The sequence below is a fragment of the Vanellus vanellus genome (genome assembly GCF_965231255.1).
Source record: "Vanellus vanellus genome assembly, chromosome: 1".
Classification (NCBI taxonomy): domain Eukaryota; kingdom Metazoa; phylum Chordata; class Aves; order Charadriiformes; family Charadriidae; genus Vanellus; species Vanellus vanellus.
Genome location: NC_138905.1, coordinates 98,691,864 through 98,709,834, shown reverse-complemented (window position 1 = coordinate 98,709,834; position 17,971 = coordinate 98,691,864). Strand labels below are relative to the sequence as shown.

Genomic DNA, 17,971 nt, shown 5'->3' with positions numbered 1-17,971 from the left:
TAACTGTAATTACTATAAGTTCATTTCCAGACTTAAATGTAGTTAACCATTAACCTGTATTTGTAGACTGTATTTGCTGAACAGCATGGTATGTTCCTTCACTCGCCAACGCTATGTAATCGTGCAGTTATAGACCTTATCAGAGTGGTCAACTAAGTTTTTGCAGGGGTGGAAGGAAAGGCCACAGATCTCTAAAAAATGAATTCTCTTATTAAAAAACGTTTAAATAATAATTATAAAACTTTGTCAGAAAACAAAAATAAATGAACATGGGAGTGCTAATTTTCATGCTTTCTGGACAAAACCCCTCAAACCTCCAGTTCCAGTTCTTGTGCCTATATTAGTGTAGGAAAAAGTGGCATCAAGACAACTCTTCAAGCTTTCAGCTGGATTTCCTTACTATGCCTGATCTGTATATGTAGATGTCTATTACACAAAAAAAAAGAGCATACTTTGAGCCTCCAACATAGTATAAATGTAATGTAGTTGTTTCTTCCATAATAATGAATGTACTGTTAACATATTTGTAAAGCATTTGCAGTAAGATTCAGCTGTTGTGAAAAAATGATACAACAACAATATAGTGTGAAGAAGACTATTCAGTATTTATTACCCAGTCTAGCAGTACAGAGAGTCAACAGCAGAATGCCAAGGATGACTGCAGAACTGTTGTATACACAAAATTGTGCATATTGAATCTAGGGCTGGGGGGGCTTTGTTTGTTTGGGTTTTTTAAGTTATTTATAAGTAACACTTAACAGGTGTTAAGTGGAACTTGCACTGTATTCTATTGCAAACTTAGGTGTTACAAACCTCTACCAACTTTAAGAAACATACATGATGCAGTAATATACCCCGAGATAAATTGAGATAACCTGTCAATCACACAGATGTAGTGGCTATTATTTCAAATAAGTATTAAGTACTGTATTTGAAGACTGTTTTGCTGCTCCTTTACATTAGAGAGGGAACAACAAAAACAATTTAGAAATTCAGAATACTTATCAACTAGTTGCCATCAGGACTCTACTTCCACACAGGACCGGCTGCAACCCATCTCAGGCTGTAAAAGCCCTGCTACAAACAGTTCATCTTTTTGGAAACAATCAACTTTCAACTGCTTGAGAAAGACTCCTGGCTGCCAGCTTGGCCAGTGTGAGGTGCTACTTCGAGGTCTCTAGCACTACCTTATGCAGAGTTTCTGCTGCAACCTCAGTTAAGGAACCAAGGTTTATTAAATAAACACAGATTCCTTATCCTCTTTACTGCACATGCAAAAAGCAAATGTGTCATCTTGTCCAGCTCGATGCCTTGGCATAACCCATAAATAGATTGTTTAGTTGAAAATTACCTGGTAATGCTACGCTGGAAAGGAGACAGACTGAGATTGTGACTGACTTCAAAGGATTCTCAGTAAACCACTGAAATTAGCACAAGTATCATGCTAAAATGAGGTATTAGTACTAACAACTGCTATTTAAGTATTCCAGCACTCTTTTCCCATAGCTATCCTGTGGCCAGAAGGATAAAGATGGTAGGAGTTTGTTCACCCTGGTTGGGGAGGACTTCTCATGCACTGTAGGGTGGCCTAGGCAGTTGCTACACAATGCACGGGAACAGGCTTTTATGCCAAATCCAATTCTCAGCAGTACAAAAAGCATTCATCGTAAAGCAGCTTTGGGAGGATGAGGAAATCTAATCCTAGAGGGAACCCCTGTGCCCATGTACAATAGTAATCCTACCCACACCAAAACAATTTTCTGGATGCACATCAATAGAACATACCCTCTTCAGAATGAAGACTAAATACACCTGTCTCAGAACTGTCTCAATATTGGAACTAGGAAACAAAACCTGACTTTTAAAGCTGATGCTGGGAAAGACTCCAGTTGTAAGAAACTTCACGAAACCGCTAGTACAATGTTCCCTGCACTTCAGCTGATAGCAATACAGGTATAGACCTATGCAAAATACAAGGTTAAGGGATGAAAATACCCTGGGTTTTTGCAGGACCAATTCAAAGTTTTAGGAGCTCTTGTTTTAAGACACATTCAGTTTACAGCTATCTAATCCAATACATAAATGAAAAAGACACGCTTCTTTCACAGGCATCTGCAAACAGTCCTGAACAGGATTTCAAGTTTACATTTAAATCTTATTTCATAATCAAATGCTTGTACCTGGGGGGAAAACTGTTGGAAGTGGGTAAGAAATACCTGATGCTTCACTAGTAACTTGTGTAAGTAAAACTGCTGTACAACCTTGTCTCAAACAAAAATTCTCCTCTTCATTCAGAAAAGTTTCTCAGACTCTGAAGGAGTTTGTTTTGTGGATTTTTTCCCCCCTCAATAAACACGATGCAACACTGAGTATCTGTCTTAGCCTGACCATTCTCAGTACTCCCCTCCCTGGGTCTTCGCACAACAAGACATAACACTGTGAAAATTTACTATACTATGGGTTGGAACAAAGAGATAAAGAGACTGACTATTCTACCACCACGTGATAGTAAACGAACAAGGAAGAAGCAGAAAGGCAGGCAGGCAAGCACAGAGAGTCCTGCAAGCCAGAGGTCTGCAGAAGGATGACAGCACCTTGCTTAGCCTTTTCCCTGCTGCTGTCAGCACTGCTGCTTGATTCAATTCAGCCACTTGAGAGAGGAAGGTGAACATAAAATATACCACCATCACTTGTGCTCCCAACTGCTGCAGCAGCCCAAATAATTCTTGAAATGCCAGATCCCCGCACAGCTGATAACCTGTACACATCCCAGCACATCACTTGGGGCCCAGGAGAACAAGAAGAGGGACCTGGCAGAGGCAGGGGAGATAGGACCAGCACGCATGCATGCCTCTCCATTTGCATAGTTCTAAATGAAATTACATCTCTCATGTCATTTCCACTGCCAGATTAGCTCAAGCATTGTAAATTTCCAATTCAGCTCATTCACCTCACTTTGATCCATGCTACATGCTGCCTTCTATTCTATCAACCACCATCACTGACAGCAGCAGGAAAAATAGAGTATATCCAACAATAAAACACTTTTCACAGAATCACAGAATTTTCAGAGTTGGAAGGGACCTCTAGAGATCATCTAGTCCAACTCCCCTGCTAAAGCAGGATTGCCCAGAGCACATTACTCAGGACTGCATCCAGGCGGGTCTTGAAAATCTCCAGAGAAGGGGACTCCACAACCTCCCTGGGCAGCCTGTGCCAGTGCTCTGTCACCCTCACCGTTTTTCTGTGTATTTGAACGGAACTTCCTGTGTTCTAAGTGAGAAGAGTGAGAAGTTAAGAGTGAGAAGTTAATGGGAACTACAGGATTATGTTGTGGTTTTTGGTTTTTTTTTTTTTCTTTCTCTACTTTAATTTTTTTTTTTTCTTTTACTAGTCTGATATTAACATGCTGCAACATAATTTTATTTCTCTTCACCTAAGAGATTAAAGCACGGAATTCATCCAAACCAAGTTAAAATAGATGGCGATCAGCTTCCTCCCTAGCCTTGCCCCTGAATCTTCCTCCTTGACTTTTCAATTAAGCAAGGCAAGGGATCTCCTTAGAACTAGCTTTTAAGTAAATAGATAAAAATATGGAATTCTCAGAAAGCAAGTTAAACAGAACATGCAGTGTAACAAAATAATGAAGCAGCAGCAAGATGGATGGAAATGATTTAGGCAAATGCCAAAAACCAGTTTCCTTATTTCAGTATTTCTTATCAGTTTTATCACACTTCATTTACAAATCATTAGTCTAGTTTTAAATTATGGGTCATGCAGTTTCCCCTTAGAACAGTATGAAATTGCTATAGCATGACTTCTAAATTTACAAATCCCGAAGTATGGGGTCTCGGGGCAGAAAAGAAGGTAGGGAGGAAGGGAAGGATGCCTACGCATGTATGTCAAGGTATGCATATTATGAATGTGAGAGAGCAAGCGAGAGACAGGGGATGTTTGCAAATATATGAAGAACTGCATGTATTACATACTTTCTATTTATGCATGTAGGATGTGTAACTGAAAATCCCATAACAGCTGCTTTTATATCATGTCTTTGTGACACAACCAAAGAACTGAACCCCAACATGCCTCTGGGTACACGTAACCCTCAAAAGGGTCAGAGGTTTGGGTCAAGGAAATTTTAGTCCTGGTTTACGAAGACTCAATCCAGAATTGTGGTTTTGGAAGCTAATTCAGAAGGGGTTTTGGACTTATCAACAGGTCTTACATATTTAAAAGAGAAAATGAAAAACTTCAGCTAAAGAGAACTTCCAAACATGATAGAAGTGGAAAGGGTGGTACACCTGACCCCTACTTAAAAGTAGATATATACTCTTAATGTGCACTTTAAATTTAAAAATAGGACTAGTGCTATGTTTACAATGAACACTGATGTGCTCAAACATTATAACTTCAAAGAATAATATAAAATCTTCACAGATCAAGCCCTAGTTCAGGGCTAAGTCTCATCTCTGAGATTCTTCGCTGAGAAAACCAATATTGAAAAAAAATAAATATCATCAGCCATGTGCACTACTGTTTTTATCCAGCACATACTTTGCACCAGGAACTGGTCATATTTAATAGCAACTAATGATTCATTATTAGACCTCAGAAATAAAAATGGATGTCAGAGAAACACATGGAGCAAAAACAGTACCATCTCATCATCTAATTACCTTGACAGAGTGACTATATGCTTAGTACAGACACTGGCAAATACATGTTTATGAAACTGAAGCATTGTTTATGCTGTCACTAAATGACAGCAAAATTATTTAATCCTGAGCATTTTAGGGTGAGTGGACCCTCCGAGTATGCAGTGAAATCTGTAGGGAGTTTGTGAAAATTCTGTCTCTGCCTCAATTTCAATAGTCTGTTCAAATTTTTTCCAGCCTAACGGGATTCATCCATCCATCTACAAGACGCAAAAAGAGGCAAAGATAGCATTATGTTGCTGCTGGCCTGGGTGGAGTTTATTGTGGGTTTTCTTTTTTTGAAAGCTTGCAAAGTAAGAGCTGTAACAGTAGAGCTTGACACAAAACCAGACATCACTTGTAGTCTAGTCAAGAAGTCGTATAACTTGTAAAATTAGCTTCTTCACATGTTCATTGTCTCAATAAATCCATCCTGACCTTAAGCAGGTCTGGAACTTTGTTTTGCAAATGCTTTCAAAGTACATATCAACAAACCTCACAAATTAATGATTTCCAGGGGTATATATTATCTTGTAACTACTTCAACTCAGACTAAAAAACATGTTAACACTTTCTTCAGTTGCAAGATACATAACCCGTTTATTTTGGTGTGTCTCATTCGGTATGGACCAAGAACAGCCCTCTCCTTCCCGTACCAGCTCTTCACCTCCACAGCTTTTTTCAGCTCCGAGTTTACATACCAGCAGGCTGAAGGAGTCATCTAGTGGTCACAGATAATTCCTGCAGCCTCACCAGCTTCTGCGGTCTGGCTGTCAGGGCAAGACACAAGATTTTTGAACCCTTCAAGAACTCGCAGTACTGACAGCAGTCCGCTGGCAAGGGCTCCAGCTGAAGGTCCAGTATCTGAACTGTGATACAGTCCTATCAACCATGTTCATGATGTTCCGTGTTCATATTCCCTATCACGCCCTAAGCGTTAGTTTCCCACTTCTGGCCCCCATCGAGGCCAAATTCAAGTTCTCTCCTTCTTAGACATGCTTGGGAGTAGACACAGCTGTGTTGTTTCTAACCCATATGTAGTTTACTGTTCCTCTTCAGGGGCAGGCAAAGAGATATAGTGTCGTTACATGTGCAGAGCACCAGTTCAAGTGACTGTCTTGCCCACAGATTAAAGAGCAAAGCAGCAGCACAGCAAGCTAACAGATCTTACTTGCTTCCCATCCCTCCTCCACCAGAAACTTGCTGCGTAGGTTTGGACAAAGCACCTAAGTATTGAGGCAAGGTATCTCAGTCATGGAAGAACCATCTGCCTAATAAAATGCAAAACTCAGTAAGAACTGTAATATGTTAAACAGGTATTCAAGATATGATTTAAGATAACACTTTTATAAACAATATTAATATTAGTCTTCACAAACAGAGAATTGATAAAGCATTACAAATTTTTAACACTTCCAGTGACATAAGCTCCAGAAATTTAAGGCAGTATAATTTCACTTGAAAACCTCAAATATTCAAGTGATGCTGGTCCTCACTGCCTCCTGGAACCCCTTCAAATGCCCCCCACACTTTGGCCCTCTCTGCTTTCCTACAGACTCTAGCCTTGGATGAATGGTCATTTCAGCTATATTAGAAGTAAAAAAGTGAAAAAACAGTACTGATTTTTTTACATAAACACCTTAGTTTGAAACAAATTTGGATTCCGATCCATTTTTGGTACTTTGTGTTAATTTGTGTCACCTGTTGAGCAACTGACCTGCAGGCACCTGACCACTAAGAGCAAGATTGTCGTAAGTTACTTTTTGTTTCTGGAAATCACTTTGCTGCAACACTAATGCCAGGCTCTGGAAGAAAGTGTTGGTACTCTTCCTTCACAGAGCAGAGACTGCTATTTACATAATTTCTTTTTAAATGCTTGTACCAGAGGTGAATCTAATATGGTGAGCATCAGGTGATATCCCACCCCACCCCCAATTTCCTAACACACGCACGCACACACACACACTACCTATGCAGTTTAACATAACTTAATTTTAGCAGCATTAGCGCCCCCCCCTCCCCCAAAATCAGGAACTACATGTTCTTCAAATGTCTCATGGGTAAGCCAAAAGACTTCCTTAAATTCATATTCAACCTCCCTGTAACTCAGCCTCTACATGCCTCAATCACCTCAGTCAGAAAGCTTTCTTTATCAATCCTACAAATCACTTGGGCAATTCAAGTGAAAAGTGCTATAAAAGTACACATTATCATTACGGTATCGTCAAGGAGCTCTGACCTATTTCAAGCTGAAGGTGGAAAACAGTGGTACCACAACTATACCAACAGGTGAAAGAAAGAAAAATGAGCCTTGCAAGCCTTAATGTTAGAGTTGGAGAAGGTTCCTTCAAAATAGTGTGGCTTGAGCAGCAGCTAAGTGATGTTTAAAGCTAGTACTTGGCTCAGCCGCCCTCTGATCTCAGCAGGCAACACCTCCACCTTGCTTGTTCACAGGTCTAGCAAATTAAGTGTTGGTCAGATCTGCCTTACATGGAGGACATGGAGAAAAACTGGCTCTAAAGCACATTTATTTCTGTAAGGTGAGGGACACCTTACCCTTTTATGTCACTAAATCACCAAGAGCTGTTTCTTGCCGCTCACTGCTCAGGGGCCCAGTCACAGAGGTGTCTGAAAATCAGAAAAAAAGTTCTGCAGCACTCTGAGGTTTGCACAAGCACACCCTACATCTATTTTCCTAGTTTTTAAACAGGCCTAATTTGTATTTTCAATAAAAATAATATTGATATGATGCAGTCTTAACTGGCCAGCATCATATCATACGAAGGGTAAGGCCTTCGTAAGATTTTCACACAAGTTTACAGAGTCACAGAACAGTCAGGGTTGGAAGGGACCTCCAGAGATCATCTAGTCCAACCGCCCTGCCAGAGCAGGGTCACCTACAGCAAGTTGCACAGGACGGCATCCAGGCGGGTTTGGAATGTCTCCAGAGTGGGAGACTCCACAACCTCTCTGGGCAGCCTGTTCCAGTGCTCTGCCAACTCTCAAGGTAAAGAAGTTCCTTGTCATGTTTAACCCATTCTAAATTTATTTCTTGATTTTATTTATATGTTTTACATGCAAGATCCTCTACGGAAAGAGCGGGTTAACTACTGGTCTAAATAGCATGTCAAAAAGTTTCACTGATAAAATGAGTAGTAGACAGAGGTAGAGACCTACTGATTTATACTGTGATAGGCCAAGTCACATTGCCCTGGCTCACACTATGCTTTCGGTGAACTGCAAAGAGTGAACGAGGAGCAGTATCAGTCACTCAAGCCCACTTTGTCCCACTATTACGAGAAACATCATAGAATGGTTTAGGTTGGAAGGGACCTTGAAGATCATCGAGTTCCACCCCCCCCTCACCATAGGCAGGGACACTTCCCACTAGACCAGGTTGCCCAAGGCCACATCCAACCTGGCCTTGAACACCTCCAGGGATGGGGCCTCAACAACTTCTCTGGGCAACCTGTTCCACTGCCTTACCACCTTCAAAGTGAAAAATTTCTTCCATATGTTTAACCTAAACCTGCCCTCTTCCAGTTTAAAGCCATTCCCCCTTGTCCTATCACTACCTGCCCCAGTAAAAACTCCTTCCCCAGCTCTCCTGTAGGCCCCTTTTAGGTACTGGAAGGCCGCAAGAAGATGTCCCCAGAGCCTTCTCTTCTCCAGGCTGAACAGCCCCAACTCTTTCAGCCTCTCCTCATAGGGAAGGTGCTCCAGTCCTCGGATCATCCTCGTGGCTCTCCTCTGGACATGCTCCAGCAGGTCCATGTCCTTATGTTGGGGACTCCAGAGCTGGATGCAGTACTCCAGGTGGGGTCTCACGAGAGTGGAGTAGAGGGGCAGAATCACCTCCTTCGACCTGCTGGTCACACTACTTCTGATGCAGCCCAGGATATGGTTGGCCTTCTGGGCTGCGATCGCACATTGCTGGCTCACGTTGAGCTTCTCGTCAATCAGCACACCCAGGTCTTTCTCCTCAGGGCTGCTCTCCAGCCATTCCCCACCCAGCCTGTATTTGTGCTTGGGATTGCCCCAACCCAGATGTAAGACCTTGCACTTGGCCTTGTTGAACTGCATGAGGTTGGCTTGGGCCCACCTCTCCAGCCTGTCCAGATCCCTCTGGATGGCATCCCTCCCCTCCAGCGTGTCTACCTCCCCAAACAGCTTGGTATCATCAGCAAACTTGCTGAGGGTGCACTCAACCCCACTGTCCATGTCACTGACAAAGATGTTGAACAGTACAGGTCCCAGTACTGACCCCTGAGGAACACCACTCGTCACTGGTCTCCACTTGGACATTGAGCCATTGATGGCAGCTCTTTGAGTGCGACCGTCCAGCCAGTTCTTTATCCACCAAGTGGTCCATTTGTCGAATCCATGTCTCTCCAATTTAGAGACCAGGATATCGTGTGGGACAGTGTCGAACACTTTGCACAAGTCCAGGCAGACGACATCAGTTGGTCTTCCCTTGTCCACTGCCACTGTAACCCCTTCGTAGAAGGCCACCAGATTTGTCAGGCATGACCTTGGTGAAGCCATGCTGGCTGTCACCAATCATCTCCTTGTTTTCTACGTGCCTCAGCAGAGTTTCCAGGAGGATCTGCTCCATGATCTTGCCAGGCACAGAGGTGAGACTGACTGGCCTGTAGTTCCCTGGGTCTTCCTTATTTCCCTTTTTGAAAATCGGGGTTATGTTTCCCCTTTTCTAGTCAGCAGGGACCTCACCAAACCACCACGACTTCTCAAATATGATGGCTAGTGGCTTAGCAACTTCATCTGCCAGGTCCCTCAGGACCCGTGGATGTATCTCATCAGGTCCCATGGATTTGTGCACCTTCAGGTTCCTCAAGTAGTCTCACACTTGATCTTCACCTACAGTGGGCGGTTCTTCATTTTCCCAATCCCTGCCTTTGCATTCTGCATCATGGGCAGTGTGGCTGCCCAAGATGCACATACTTTTTATATTACACACATATGCCTACACACAGACATATGTGTTTATATATCTGAACATACTTTTTTGCAGGTACATGCAAGATAAAAACAACCACACAGTAAGCTGGTTTGCAAAGTAGCCATGCAGAAGATAAATAGTGGCAGACTGGAATAAAAAGATAAGAAATTGCAAAATACAACAGCCATTCTTAAAATATCTACCTACCTTGGTGCATTGAAATTTAATACATGAAGCTCCTTCTGGAGCTTCTACTACTTGCAGATCAGCCAAAGCACGGCTGTACTTTGTTAGTGCTGCAAATACCTGGGTTGACAGCCTTCCTTTTGATAAAAGGTTTATTATATTGATCAGGCTTTTATGACCCCAGAATCTGGCCATAATTTGTCTTTCCTATAGATCTTACCACAGACTACCTGGGAACTTTGGGTAGCTGCATATCCTCCCCACCCCCCCTCCCCCTGAGATGTTTCACAAAGGGAGCATATTATACTCATCTTGGCATGATTTTACAGAATTATTTCCAGGTATAATTCAAGGAGGCTGACCATCTTGAAACAAATACATTACTGACTGAAGCCTAAGCATCTCAAGACAGCCTCTCTTTGCACCTTAGTTACTCAGCAGAAATCAGCTAAACAGTATCAGTCAACTGAAGATGCTTTTCTTTAAGGGCCCTGCCCTTCTATCTTTCCTCAGCTTGCTGACCTGAAGGACAAGCTGAAATACCCCTCTCAGAACTGTGAGGAGCAAAGAATTTATCTATTTTACGTACATTTGTCAACCTATACTGCAGAAAATTTAATCAGAAGCAACAGTGTAAATTGCTGATAATATTTAAAATATATTCACTTATTCTAAAAGTTCAGTCAGAAAGTACCTCCTTTTCTTCTGCCTAACCACCACTTCACCAACACAGCAATTTGGATTCCTTGTCTCACTACAGGTCCACCAGAGAGCACATGTCCATACCTACAGTAAACACTTCCATGTAGAGATTCAGAAGTCACAGAGCTTGGCACAACCTGCCAGAGACTCAGAGTTAGACATGCAGTGAAACCCCAGCGTCTAATTCAGAAAGCCTCTACCACAGTCTTAATCCTGTGATCCTTTTGAATAAACCATAAACAACAACATAGATAGGAAGGCCTCAGTTGCGTTGTTCGAATATGTCAGCCTTTTTCAAATGGGGCCTTACTAGCTGGCTGCCTTCTTGCAGCCTTGAAGGGGGAGGAAATAGCTTAAATCTAGTAACTCTTTACTGGCCCTGACTAACAAGAATCTGCTTCTTGAGTGAGTTCCACCAACACAGGAGGTATTACTGCTGACTGAGATTTTGTCAATGCACATACTATTATTTTAAACTTAAAAAACATACATTATCATAGACAGCTGGGAACAGGACAACTGAATTAAGTTATTTTCACTTCTCTTACAAGACAGTTTCACCTTTGAATTAGTTTGGGAAACAAACATTTTGCTTGAACATCTGCATAAAGATACCCCTTCAATTTGAAAATACTTTAACCTCCCAATATCATAAAAAATGCTTTATCTTACAGTAGTGATCTAACAGATGAAAGGGGAGGGATCTGTTTTGAGTAGCTTTACTCTGCAGTGGATCCAGCTCATCCTTAGTTGAAATGCACAAGTTTTTCTGGTAGCATCTTTCGGGACTGCTTTTTTTGGGGGGGGGGGGGGGGGGGGGAGTCCCCTGTGAAGCATTAGCCCTCATTACAAAAACTATGTCCCACCATACTCAAGTTTCACATCTGAAAAATCTCAGATGCTGCCAGGGTTTCAACTCAGGTTACCTAGCCACCAGGGAAGACTGGACCAAGGAGGCAGCACACCACACCAACTCCCTGCACCATCCCTCCACATCTGTGACAGCACTTCCCAGTGAGGCTCTCCCAGTATCATCCCAGACAGAATTCCATGGAAAATGCCACTGCCATTACACCATGTCCATCAACACTGTTAGAAGGTGCTGCAACAGGGGCAGTAACTCCATGTCCTCACCAGCAGAAGCTGTATACTTACAGAACCATGGTCATGACCCAGCTGCATCAACTCTTGAAGTGTTAGGTCCCTTGTATTTTGCTGTAATTTGCTTAACAAAGAAAGCATTATCCTTGTCATTTACTCTCATTAACTAGCTTCCCCACTTACAGGAAGAGGAGAGACTTACTTTTCCCTCTACAAGAAAGATATAATCAAACCAAACAGCCAATTTATTTATTTATTTTTTTTTATGCTTGGGATTCTAGGTAGTTCTTTCAATCCTTCTGGCTTTACAAAAGCCAACTGAGTTTCGTGCTGTGAAAGCTTGATAGGAACATTTAAGTAAGTTTTCTTTCTTGTCCAGAAACTATCATTCCTTTTGTTCCTCTCCCACAAATACGATTTTTGTTTTGTATAACGTTTTCATTGGACAGCATCTTTTTGTAGCTTAAGGTACTCTGAAGTATTACTCAAAAATCTGAAGAGTCAGTGTGCCGCATTTTGCTATGGGTTTTCAGTTTACTTTGGTAGGGCAAGGGAAGGAGTAGAGATGATATTTTCAACTCTTAACTCTACTATCTGAACAACTTCCAAGCAAAGCAAACATCGATCCTTTAATCCCTTGTCAAAATCCACTAGCATAGATTTCTGTACTTGCATGGAGTCTCACAGAGGGCAACAAGGCCCTGAACAAATGCACGGGTCTACACTAGCAAATCTCAAAATGGGATCTTTATCTTGAGATTAACATTCGACTACCCTAGCCAAAACACAGCCCCAGGGAATTCATGTAGAAATATTTATTGCTGCTTTTTGCCAGCACCTAACACACATAACAAAAGCTTGAAAACCACTAACAAAAACTTCCTGAACTCCACAAATCACACACAAGGAACAACAATCACCCTGCTATTTAAAAAACAAACAAAAACATTATAGTACTGGCCACAGATACATACTCTTCTTACTGGATGAGATGCTGCCTTCTCTTTTAGAGATATTCCACCACTAGTCAAAATCTCAGTAACTAATCATATGAACAGTTTACAGCACTTTAAATTTAATAGAGTACTTAAATTTAACCAGCATCTTGAATCTGTAGTAAACTGGTATTCTGTATCCAGGCGGAGCTACCTTGCTAAAATCACTTATCAAACACACTCAGTGAAAGTCCCATGCAACTTGTAGGAACAGTCAGACTGTTCTTACAGATATAGGAAAGCTATGCAAGGCAGCACCTACTTCAGAAAGGATCACAGGAGCAACATCACAATTAAGACATGTTATCTTCAGCATCAGTAACTACCTGATGCTATCTGGACTGGAAACTATCCAGACTGCAAAATCACATTTAAAAGATGCATATGTGTCCCCAGTAGAAGAAATATTGATAACAGTGGTCTATTTCTGGAGATACATCCTCTTTCTCTTGCATTTTACCTAGCCTGCCCTTAAGGCTCTAAATTGACCAGCAGTAAGATAGCATAAGCCAGCTCTGAAGCCAAAAGCAGTCCTGTCCCCTGTCCTGCTTCTGCTCCCCACACTCCCGGAACCCTTTTTTGGGACAACAGAGCTGTTCAGTTCTCCAGTCTGATACATGACACAATACATGATCCACCCAAAAGCAGTCTGTTCTGTCTTTAGTAGACAGAAAAAGTTAGGCTAATAAAAAACCATTAATTTTATCTATGATCAGTCTTCCAGTCCAGTTCATTACACAACTGCAAAAACACTAGCACGGCCCCATGGGGTGGGATGCAAGTGTCTGAGGCTGCTTCTTTCAGTGACAGTGCTGCCATTTAAACATGGTGCTTCACTATTACTTCTGTCAAATAAGCCTTATTCACTTCTTTGTCAGGAAGCTGTAGTTCAAATAAGATATTGCATCTTCTATCTATGTTGAAGATGGGGTCAGCATTACACATGTAGTGAACTGAAGGTGAAAAAAGACTGTGGGAGCCATACCCTTTGCTCTTCTCTTCAGGCCTATGAATAGAGAGCACTTATTAACACCCTTGCAATCTCTTCAACAAGGAAGGATATAACTTGCAGACAGAATTTCCCCCCCCCCCCCTTCAGTGCAGTCCAAAACAAATTAACAAATTTCCACAAGTTAACTGCAGAACAGTTTGCCAAAATGTGATGAAGATGCAACGAGGGCAAATGCTTCGACCCTAGCTGTCAGCAAGGCTGGCAAATCAGTTACACACACAAAATTTAGAGCCACTGGTAGGAACTCTTGACTCTACTTATACAGGTCGGATTTTTTATAGCAGCTTCCTATCAATCAGAATGAACATTCTGAAAATATGTACAAATTGAGTAAAACAGCAAAGTAGTCCAGCAGCTGTTGGGCTTGATACTTAACATCACATCTGTGTTCTCAGTGCTTCAGAGTTTCTCTACTGGCAGAATATGAGTAAAAAGGTAGCAACTTTGGCAAAGAAGAGTTGAGTACTTGGGCCCACATGGGAAATACATTTGCATCTACTGGATAAGCACATTTCTCCCACACTTCTTGTGGGAACGTTAGCATTTACAATTATCTTTAGAATCGACACACTGAGGCAAATGGCCACACATCATCTAACACACTGATATGAACAGCACATGAAATATCTTTAAACACAGTTCTATCCTTCAGAGTAACAACATAACACAAGGTTAATGCCTTGAGCACAAGCTTATAACAAGAAGTAGTTAGCAGCAATGAATGTACACACTGCATGGAGGCAAAACCACGCAGTGCAGTAGACCCAAAGTCTGAAGCCAAATACAAAAGATGCAGGGCCATACATGACTGGAACTTTTTTTTGTTACTGCCTATACAAGGTTCTTCCACCACTACCACAGACAGGACAATAGAAGTGGTTTGTTATTTTTCTTTTGACCTTACAGGTTTCTCTACAAATATGTTCAATTACAAGTGGTAAATGTGGCCCTGTAACACAACACACTTAAAATATGCCCCTATTTGCCCCACAACTGAAATAAGAGGTGCTAATTTCCACCAAGGAAAAAAAGGAAAGTCAGTCATGCCCAAAAATGTTACCACAAATCAAAACCCAGTTTCTGATTTACCACACCTCTTCTCATTTTCCATCGAAATGCATCAAACCAAAATCAGAGTTTCCCTGGAACTGCTTTCAGCCCAGCTACTGAGGAACTTCACTGTAAGAGAGGGTATCCCCGACTACCACAACTAATCAACGACTAAATTTGTTTCATTTTATACCAGAACCAAAAAATTCAACTTGGCATCACAGAAAACAGCTACTCAGAGCGTGCACTCTGGTCTGGATCAAGAGCACAAGCAATTCTGATCAGGCCTCAGAGCTTGGGACACATCACACCTCCTGTGATGCTGAACAAGATCCTTGATTTCTTCCTATAGTCCCTTGTCATCTGGGGAGCAGCTCAGACCTGCAGCAGTGCCCTGTAGCTGTGCCAGCAGCATCCAACGCCCAGCTGGCCCACCACGGCTACCCTTTTTGAGTTGCTTCTTATGAAGAGTCCTCTGCAAAATCACTCAGGGCACCACAGTCAGAATGAACAAAGTTGTCCCATTAATCTCACTGTTAATGGGTAGTAATGAGAAGGCATCAGCAGAAGGATACCACAAAACAAAGTAGCAACCTGCCACCAGTTATGGATTAATGATTTTAGAGCGCCATTAGAAGGTATACAGAAAACAATGCTCACCTGTTTAAAAAGCTGAAGCCTGGTTAACGAACCTGTGGTATTTACATTCTTCACTCGATAAAGAAAAAATAATCTTAAAAGTTAAATTTAAAAAAATTGCAACAACATAACAACACGCTTCTATACAAGTTGCCCATTTGTTGCAACTGAGATACTCTCCCAAAGAATCTGCTTTCTCTCAATCAACCTGGCTTTCATCCTAAGGGATGCTTGGCAACTGTAAAAAGAATTTTCTTTTTTCCTTTTTGTTTTTACTGTGTTTAGTTTTATTTCCACACATTATACAATCATGTCACTCCTTCATATACTCATATATATTCCCTCATTATTCAAGATCCACAGTTATTACTAAATCACAGTAACATCTCTTTCTGGCACTATTCAATCCATCTAAAAGTTCTGAAACTACCCAAGTGCTTTTTCTATCATAAGTTGTTTGGAGTGAACCTTAGCTTCATCATCTGTCCTTTGTGGCTATATTTGTACCACATCTACAGTTTTCAATGAAAGAAAAACAGATTTACACACTACAAACTTTCATTAACTACAGCTCTTTGCTACAGCGAAATCCATCATTTCCTGAGTATACTCCATTACAGTATTAGTAGGAGCAAAAGCATCTAATCAGAGCGCATAACAACGTAATTGCTCGTTTCTTGTTATTGAGCTGGGGCAGGTTGCGACTCTCTGTTCCGCCTCTAACAACCGGCCGAACCCACCGCGACGTAAAACCGGCACTCACCTCCTTCGCCTTCCACGGTCACGGCCCTGGCACAGAAATGTTTTGGGTGCAGCAGGCTACCATTCTGCCTACAGCTCTGCCTCGCCGCGACAGAACAAAAATCACCATGATACCGCTTATTCCAGCTCGGCGCGTTCGCCCGTCAGCAACAGCGGAGCCCACTGCCACCCATAAAAATTAACTCCAGACCGATGAAGAATAACTCTTTTTTTTTTTTTTTTTTTTTTTTTTCCTCTCTCCTTGGGCTTTGTCGTCCCCCCCCCCGGGAAGGGTGAGGGCGCTCGGAGGAAGGCGAGAAGCAGGAAGCCGATCTCGGCGGCGCGGGGCGCACGGACGGGGCGGAGCAGAGCGGAGCGGAGCGGAGCGGAGCGGGCAGAAGTGGAGGCAGCAGCGACAGCCCCGAGCTCGGCGCTACGGCCCAGCACCGCCACGCACGCCAGCCCCACGGCTAAACACGGACGCCCACAACACCTCCCCCTTCCACACACAATACATACACACACACACACACACACACGGCCGCCCCCGCCACCACCGCCCCCCACCGCGCGGGCCGACGTCAGCGGCGGCGCGCGGCGCGCAGGTAGCCAGCCCTGCGCGGCCGGTCGCCCGCCCGCCCGCCCGTCCCCTTCCCTCCCCCCGAGCCACCCTGGGACGCTCGCCCCGGCCCGGGCGAAGGGCTGCGCCGGCAGGGGTGTTCCACGCGTGAGCCGGCCTGAGAAAGGTACGACCCCGCGGGACGCGGGCAGCCCGCCCGCTCTCTGCTGCGCCTTACAAGCCACAAGAGAACTGCCATGTTTTGTGCGTAACTAACTTCTTTTGATGAAGATACATTAAAAAAAAAAAAAAAAAAAAAGCGGGGGCGTGTGGGGAATTCTTCAGGAAAACAGCTTCAAGAACCGCGAGGCTTTTCAGGCTAAAATTCGACCCGACACCAAGGTGGGTTTAAGTCGGTAAGAGCATCAACTCCTGCCCTTCATCGACCTTCTCCCCCAAAGGCACACGTGTCCCAGGAGATTGGGGGGGGGGGGACACCCCCACACACCCTCTGCAAGAGTCGGCTGTCCCCACCCTCCTCTGGAGTGAGGTTTGTTCACATCATTAGGGTGGCATTACAAACCCCCACATAAAACAGAGCGACACATAACTTTCTAAGTAAACACCAGCTTGGGAAACAAAGCATCAAGGTAAAGCCAGAAGGACACCAGGCAAGGTGTGCTGACTACCATGGGAGCCATCAGCCATTGTTTCAAAAGAAGAATTAAAACCCATAATGGAAAGCAGCACGTCAATGGATCTTCCTAACACTCGCACAGCCGGGATCTGACCTATACCTCAGCTAAAAGCAGACAATCCCTATTCGTTTATGGTCTTTCTAAATGAGACCATGGGGGTAACCACAGAGAGTATTCCTACTACAGCACACCTGTCTTGCTCTCTTTCAGGTCTGAACATTTTGCCTCATTAGCTTTGCATGGCAAGATTTGCAGGTATTTTGCACTGGGGGTTGCAAAGGGGACACGGGACCAAACCAAAACAAAACAGTACATCAGTTTAAGTCAAGTTCTTACACTTTTTAAAATCCTGTCTGATGTCCTCCACACCAGCACTGACAGAAGGGAAAACAGAAGCAAGGTGGCCAACCAGTTTGATCTTTACACTTCTTTCACATATTTTCTCTTTTCTGCTCAATACAGGAACCTGTAGTATGCCTTTCACTCACATTTGGAAGATGCCACTGCAGAAGCTTAGGAAACCCAGCAACTTTTAACAAAGCATTTAATGACTCCTTTGATATCCACTGCACCTTGTTTACTTTTTGACACTGTTTCAAAGTATGTCCTATACTCAGCCTGCAGTCAAATC

At 43.0% G+C, this 17,971-nt stretch overlaps 1 protein-coding gene across 1 annotated transcript in view; it reads right to left on the bottom strand.

The window, feature by feature from the left end:
• The window catches only part of BBX (BBX high mobility group box domain containing), a 111,714-nt gene extending 95,080 nt beyond the window's left edge, over positions 1-16,634 (bottom strand). The window contains exon 1 of the mRNA XM_082498182.1: positions 16,106-16,634. The gene's annotated coding sequence lies outside the window, so the exon portion shown is untranslated. The remainder of the gene's footprint in view (positions 1-16,105) is intronic.
• Positions 16,635-17,971: the final 1,337 nt, after the last annotated feature.